This window comes from Mastomys coucha, unplaced genomic scaffold (assembly GCF_008632895.1).
Source record: "Mastomys coucha isolate ucsf_1 unplaced genomic scaffold, UCSF_Mcou_1 pScaffold1, whole genome shotgun sequence".
Lineage (NCBI taxonomy): Eukaryota > Metazoa > Chordata > Mammalia > Rodentia > Muridae > Mastomys > Mastomys coucha.
The window spans coordinates 18,324,151-18,332,115 of record NW_022196891.1 but is presented as its reverse complement, the minus strand read 5'-3'; positions in this window follow the sequence as shown (position 1 = coordinate 18,332,115).

The window sequence follows — 7,965 nt, the reverse complement described above, 5'->3', positions numbered from 1 at the left end:
GACAGGTTAAGACACACTGACCAGCAAGAAGTGGAGACAGATGGGCAAGCATGCAGCCCAGCTGCTCCTCAGACCTCTACATCTGGGCCACCAGTGGAAGGTGCGGACCACGTGGGGGAGGGCCTTCGATCTGTAGCTAATCCTCCCTGGAAGTTCCCTCCCAGACTTCCCCAGAAGCTTTCTGTGATTTGTTTCCAGAGGCAATCAAACTGCCAGCCAAGATTAACTCTCACAGCCCCTCAGTTCAAGCTGAGGCGCCGACTTTAAGATGGGGAATTAGCTGGGGTTTACTATTTAGCCTTCTCTGGAGTTCTACACCATGCCTGATCCCTGGTCAGTCCTCCAGCTGCAGACTACTTTTTAAGAGGTCTTCCTCTTCCCCGCCTCCTCTCTCCACGGTGATAAAGGATCAACTCCAGGTTTTCCCTTGCTTTCTCCCCTGTTAAGGCCTGGGTAACTGCTAGCTGTCTAGCCAGCCGTTTTTATGCTGTTCCTAATGCTATAAGGAAACTTTTTCATACGCTGTTACTAATGCTACAAGGAAACTTTCTTACGTACTGTTACTAGGAACTTCCTCCCACCTGAGTTGGTTGCAAATTCTGTTATGTTCTGTGCTTTGGTGTTCCTGGAAAGCAATCACAACGGAGGTCAGTTAGAACTGCTCTGTATAGTTAGCCTCAATAAGCTTGGATCTGAACCAACCACCTGGCAGCACTTCTTGCACCTATGTATGAGCTTTTATGGTTTCTGCCTTTATAAGCTGCCCCTGGGATGGACCCCAAAGTAAGAAAGACATCTGCATCAATATTAGAAGCTATTTAGAATAAAACTTCCACTTTGAGTAGAAGTCAAATAAAGTTTAAGTTCCCAAGACCTCCCTGGGAATTGACATTCGTCTTGGCAGAAAGAGACATGTATGTAGATAACTGACATCCTGGTTGGCAAGTTGAGACATGAATACAAGGCAAGGCAAGTTGCTCCCGCCCCATAGTTGAATAACTCAACCAACAGGAATAAGAAAAGTGTACAACAAAGACATGTTACTAAGGAAGTCCCCTATTCCTAAATTCTGATTGGTGGAATAACTTGGCACAGATGTTTGTCGATTGCAGGCTTAAAAGTTTTGTAGGATTCTGGCTCAGGGTCGAAACCAGCTTAGAGTCTGGTCTTTGACCCTGATCAACCAGTCCTGGGCTGAATGTTCAACAGACTATCCCTGTCTGATTGAGACTGGTGTCTGTGTGGTTTGTGAGTTGATTCCTGGATCCCAACACTCCAAGGCATTACTGATAATTCTCAGCAAGAGCAATATAATTCTCCAAGCAAAATTCCATGTAAGTCCATGGGAAAGAATTGGGATTTGTGGCCACTAATCAGACACACTTTCATGGATGAATTTAAGTTTTATAACATGAAGTGAAATTTTAATAAATGTCCATTCAACTGTGGTCATCTACAGTGTTTGTTTTTAATTTTTTAACATGTATTTGTTTATTGTGAGGGTGAGTGGGTTAGTTGTATGCCATGGTGTGGGGATGGAGATCAGAGGAGAACCTGCAGGAATTGATTCTTTCCCTCTGAGTAGGTCCTGGGGATCAAACTCAAGTCCTCAATCTTAGCAACAATCCCTCTTCACCACTGAACCATTTTACAGTCTAAAGATTTGAAAACATTCCCATTTCAGGCAGACATTCAAGTAACAGAACACCTTGAGGCAGAGTGGGATCTGAGAGGCTAACACTGCATGGTTGTGACCATGGATATCCTGTGCACTGTCACCTTCTGACATCTTTGACGATCCCTTAAAGCTGAGATAGACTGTCCCTTCAAGGCCATTCTTTTTTTTTTTTTTTTTTTTTTTTTTTTTTTTTTTTTTTTTTGTGGAGCCTAGCTCACTCTGGCCACGCTCACTCCAGCCCTGCTCACTCCTAGGTAATTTACTGTAGCTGTCTTCAGACACACCAGAAGAGGGCATCAGATCTCATTACGGGTGGTTGTAAGCCACCATGTGGTTGCTGGGATCCGAACTCAGGACCTTCGGAAGAGCAGTCACTGCCCTTACCCACTGAGCCATCTTGCCAGCCCCCCAAGGCCATTCTTAAAGGCAGCAAAAGGACCAACCAGGAAACTGTCATAGACAATCCGGGTGACACATGCTGAGCTCTATTTCGTCTGGCCCATCTACCTCAGGAGAAAATACTCAGCCTTAATAATCTCAGGGCAGCCTCAGACATTCGCACACCTTCTAGGTACCAGAATGTCTTAGACTAGTCAGTACCGGACTGTTCATCCTGCCCTGCCTTGCCTTTCTCAGGAAATGTCAGGAAAGCTCCTGCCTACCATTTGACCCTCGCCTTCGCTTGGTCTTCCCTATACCAGCCCCAGAGCTGTCTACCTATACAGCCCTGACTGCTGTGTTATGCCTCTTGTCTCTGGATCCTCAAACATCTTGTCTTCTCAGGTGTGTGTACCATGCCCAGTTTTATGCAGGGATGTCGTTAGGATTTCCTGCATGCTGGGCAAGCACTCTACCAATTGAACTCCATTCGCAGACTGCCATCTCCTTAAGTAAAGAACATTAGAACTTGAGGCCAGTGGGAAAAAGTACAGTCATAGCCACAAAAGAGCATTCTAGAATCAGGATTAAGCACCACTCTCCTAGGCCTCCCTATTAGCTAGCTTCTTTCAATGGGGAAACTTGTTGATATAAGCCAAAGGCTGATTGAGTTTTATGGACATATGGACCCATTCATTCAGCTGTAAAAGTATCCTGATACAGGTTTTGTAAACAATTTGCAATTGAAAAAAATCCATTTACGGCGTAAATGAAGATGAATAATGCTGAAATGGGCTTAGTAGGTGTGCCAGAATAAGAATATAAAATGCATTCATTAAAGTAAGGTGAGATGCATGCTGTAAAGCAATCCAATTTTCCCTCCCTCTCTCTCTTTCTACTAAAAGAAACTGAAGATCCTTTCGATTGGTCTGAGGCAAATCTGTTGAGAGGGCTACTAACCAGATGAATGAAAGCAGAGAGAGAAGCATTTGGCATAATAGCTGAAGCTTTAGAGACAGAACTGTGAATGTGGAGGTTGTAAGTAAACACCCAATACATTTCGGAGGTTATTTCAGCTGGGCTGGGATAAGCAGAAACAAATGAATTGCTGATGTTGCAAAAGGCTAGCTAAGCCAGAAGAACAGTGAGAATAATAACATCACACTACATGATTAAACTTCACTCGGAAAGATGTGCTAAAATGTGTCTTCTGTCTGAAGTGCCCCATATAATTAGAATAAAGGTATGTTTGTTGTGTCTGTAAGAATGACTTTTCTCTAGTGGCCTATCTATGGGGGAGAAAGGATGTTGAGCCAAGCTGTGGCAGTTTTCCCTAGAGGGGTGACATTCACACTGCTGTCTTCATTGCCATTCACTCCGAGGAACTTGTAGTTCTGGGGATCTGATTTCCACATCATAACATGAATATTCAAAGTGCTACTTTACATATCACATATGGTTTAGATTTGAGTGATTTCCTCCCGGGCTGGAGGGATTTCTCTCAAGCAAATCTGTGTGTATTCTGTTAGATAGTTTTACCTTAAAAAAAAGGAAGGGGGGGGAGGAAAAATATCTTTTTTAAATAACCTAAAAGTCTCAATTAGATAGGAACACTTTCTCACTCTGATTTTTTAATAAGCCAATCTAATGTTTTTCTTCACTAAATTCACTTAAATGCAAAAGTCATTAGAAGAAAAGGAAATCAGGGTTGCGGCTCAGTTGGTAATGCACTTGCCTAGAATGTGCAAGGCTCTGAGATCAATCCTCAGCACCACATAAACCCTATGTGCTAGCATACTTGAAATCCCAGCAGAATAGTTGGTGGCAGGAGGTTAAGGAGTTCAAGGTCATCCTCAGCTCTACATAGTGCATTCAAAGTAGTATGACCATAGACAAGGACAGCTCCTAAGAAATGACAAATGGAGGTTGTCGTCTGGCCTCCAAGGATGCAGGCATGCACAAACACACAAATGATTGATAATAGTTAGACGACAGATAGATGATAGATAGGTAGATAGATAGGTAGATAGATAGATAGATAGATAGATAGATAGATAGATAGATAGATAGACAGACAGACAGAATTTAAAGGGACATGGAAGATTCACAGCAAGCACTCAGATATCACATAGGAAAAATTAATCTTAGAATTCTAAATGGAAAGAGCACATGATAGCCCTCCATTCTAAAAGCTTTGTGCTAGCTATTGAGTAGAGAATGAGCTAAGCAGTCCGTCCGCAGCTGAAAGAGAGACAATTTTCAGGAGCTATCCCACAAGCCAAGCAGGAGGTAATGTTTTGTCACAGGGTGGGAGGAGCTGCTGAAAGGATAATAGGTGATTGGATTCTGGGTAGATTTCCTTAATCTAACTGCCTCTGCTCTCCAGGTAGGGGCAAAGAGACTAGCAAAGCCCTGTCCTGCATGTGTCAGAACCTGATGACAGAGCTGTGTCAGAACCTGATAGATAGAGCTGGCATGTATTAAGATGGTGGGGGGGGGGAGGTGGAGGAAATCAGTTTAAAACTGATAAGTTTAATCTTAGTGTTGAGATAAAAGTAAGGAGAGGATCTGGGGGTGGGGTAGGGCATGGGGGTATGATTTGGGAAGCAGAGTTAGACTGTACAGCAAGAAGAGAAAAGGTAGGAAGCTGATACAAGCATAGAGGCCAATTACAACACTGAGAATGGTACAGGCTGATCAAGCACAAACTGAACTTATTTAGCAGCTCCATAAAATTTTCTTTTAAGGAGACTCTCAATGTGGCATGGTTGTGGAGAGCGGTCGAGCGGGAGAGGCATTCGCCATGACAAGATGGTGCCTACTTCCGCTGTAACTCCTGGTGAACAACTGTTTGCGCATGTATGTAGAGAACTGTTTGCGCATGTGCGTAGAATGAAAAGACATGCTGCACTGTGGTGTATAGGGCAGTAAACGTCGCTGCAGAAGGATCCTAGTGTCCGCGTGTCTTCTTCTTCCCGGCGAGACGACTGCGCGGGCCACACATGGCCAGTACTGATTTCTTCTTTTTTCTAGTAAAAGAACTTTATTATTAAAAAAATCAAGGGATTGGGGAGATGGCTCTGTGGGCAAAGTCCTTACCACCCCAAACATGCAGACCTGAATTCAGATCACCAGCATCTAGGTTTAAAAAAAATAAACTAAAATCAGTTGCAGTAACATGAGCCTATAATCTCAGCAATGGGAGAAGGGAGATGACATGATTTAGGGCAGTGATTCTCAACCCGTGGGTCTCCACCCCCTTGGAATACCTCTGTCTCCAAACCTATTTGAATTATGATTCGTAACGGTAGCAAAATTACAATGATGAAGTAGGGACAAAAAGTAATGTTATGGTTGGGCCTCACCACAGCCTGAGGAGCCTCAGCATTAAGAAGGCTGAGTACTCCTGATATAGGAGCACAGTGTCCTCCTAACCTAACCTCTCAGCGAACTCCAAGTTCAGTAAGAGGTCTTCTCTAAAGCAAATACTAATGATGAGTTAGAGGATGACGGAGGAAGATCCTTCGCGTGACCCTCTGGCCTCCACACGCATATGAACACAGCCCCAAATCAATAATTACACCCTAGATTCTTGCAGCTTAGCAGAGAAAAGTATTGCAATCTGAAGAAGTCAAAGGGACATGGGGTCAAATCCCAACTCTACTCACTGGCTGTGACCTTCTTCGAGTTCCTTCGCCTCTCCCAGCTGTCTCCACTGTGACTCTACTCTGCAGACTGCTCTTGCTCAGCAGCACACAGAGGCCGTCCTTAGAGGTCTCCTATGGAAGTCATTAATTACTCTTTCACACACACACACAAAACTTTAGCAAGGAGTCTGGTGGGCATAAAGGAGCAATGGGACTGGATCAAAAGTGGGGAGATGTATGGCTGCATGTAGAACATGAAATTTCTATACGCCAAAGAGATATTGTTACAGGTTCATGATTTTTTTCAACTGATCTGGTCAGACAAAGATGATTTTGCTTCTTTCTCAATCCATCTTTGGAGGACACTTGGGCAGAGACGCTGCCCTTCTCAATGTTTCATTAAGCAAGATTTGTACCTGCCCAGCACAACCTCTGTAGTAATAGCCCATGGCCCTCCAGATGGGGAAGCTTTTTTCGTATACCTGAGCACCCTTGAATCTCCACTCTTTCCCCAGGCGAAGACCTGTCTGATACATTCATCACCCAAACCTGTGGCAAGTCATTTTCTCTGCCTTTATCATGTCACCTTGCAGCCCCGTGCTAGCATATGGTCTATTATGTGCAAATGATTAAACAGATTTTCTGCCATGGGTAAAAAATATATTTCCCACTGGATACATGGAAGACTGTGTAACTTTCTCCTGGAAGCATGAGCCTAGAATTCTAAGTGACTCTGTGGGGTAGGTGAGAGAGAAAACTCCTGATGAGTCCCTAACTTGTATCTTCTATTGAAGCAAGGGATAATATATCCAGTGTGGAATGTCTCGGGGATGCTGCATGCTAAAGTAATCCTCCTGATCCTGAGAGACTTATGTGCATATGTAGCCCTACTTAGGATGAGCCTTCCTTCCTCCTCCTGTCTCCTCCTGCCTTCCCTGCCTCCTCCTGCCTCACCTGCATCCCCTGCCTCCCCCTGACCCCGTGACCCCCTCGCCTACAGCATCCACAGGTTACTCCATTTGCTGCAATACTCAGTTCAGGCGTTTCTTGTTCCATGGAACTGAGTCTTAGGTATCACTCTCTCCCTTGGCTGCGTATCTCCCATGATCTCCAAAACACCCAGGACTAATTGTTATTAAAACATTCATCGCGCTGCATCCTAATTTTGTGATTGTACATCTTGCAGGCCCATATATTTACAAGCTTACTGCCTAGCACAAACTGAACTTATTTAGCAGCTCCCTAAAATTTTCTTTTAGGGAGACTCTCAATGTGGCATGGCCAACATTTATGGGTTTTTTCAGTTATTATAATTCAAAACGATGTGTGGCACATGAAAGCATGTGTACATGTTTGGGGTTGTGCTCAACCATACATGTGTGTGTGGAGGCCAGAGGTCAACATCAGTTGCTCTGAGTGTGACTTTTTGAGATACACTCTCTCACTGAACCAGGAGCTGCAGTAGGTGGCCCTGGAGCCCTTGGGATCCCCCCATTTGATCCCCTACTCCCCAGCACTGTGCTTATAGATACACAGTGCTACACCCAGCGTGTATGCAGGTTGCTAGGGATCAAAACTCATAGGCTCATGTTTGTTCAACCTACCTCCCCAGACCTAGTTACTAAATATTTTTGCCTTCATATATGACACATGCAAAACAAACTAGAAGAAAGTACACTGAACTAGCATGCAGTCTACAGGAAGGGGGGGTTGTTTTTCTTTAATTCTGCTGAATTTATTCTATTTTCAAACTTTTTAGCTATAATAAACTTATAAAAAGCAACTGACTGAACACTACTGAAATGCCTGCTTATTATGTAGTAACTATGTGGCTTTAAGCAATTTTCTCAGCTTCTCAGAAACTATTCAGAAAAAGTATGTGGATTAAGTGGGCTATTGTAGAGATTAAATAAAACCAAACATAAAATGCCTTTTTTAGGAGCTGAGATATAGCATAACTTTCAGTTTGTGGGTAGTGGCTTTCCACATGAGTGTGTGCTTTCAATAGGGCATGTGTGGGTGTGTGCATGTGTGTGTACACGACTGTGCATATGGGTGTGTATGAGTGAGTGTGTGTGTGTTGTGTATGAGTATATGTACATAATGAATATGTATATGTCTATATGAGTACATGTGTGAATGTGTGCATGTGGGTGTGTATAGTATATGAGTTTTTGTGTACATAAGTGTGTACGTGTATATCTGTATGAGTGAGTGTGTGTGTGTTGTGTATGAGTGTATGTACATAATGTATATGTCTAT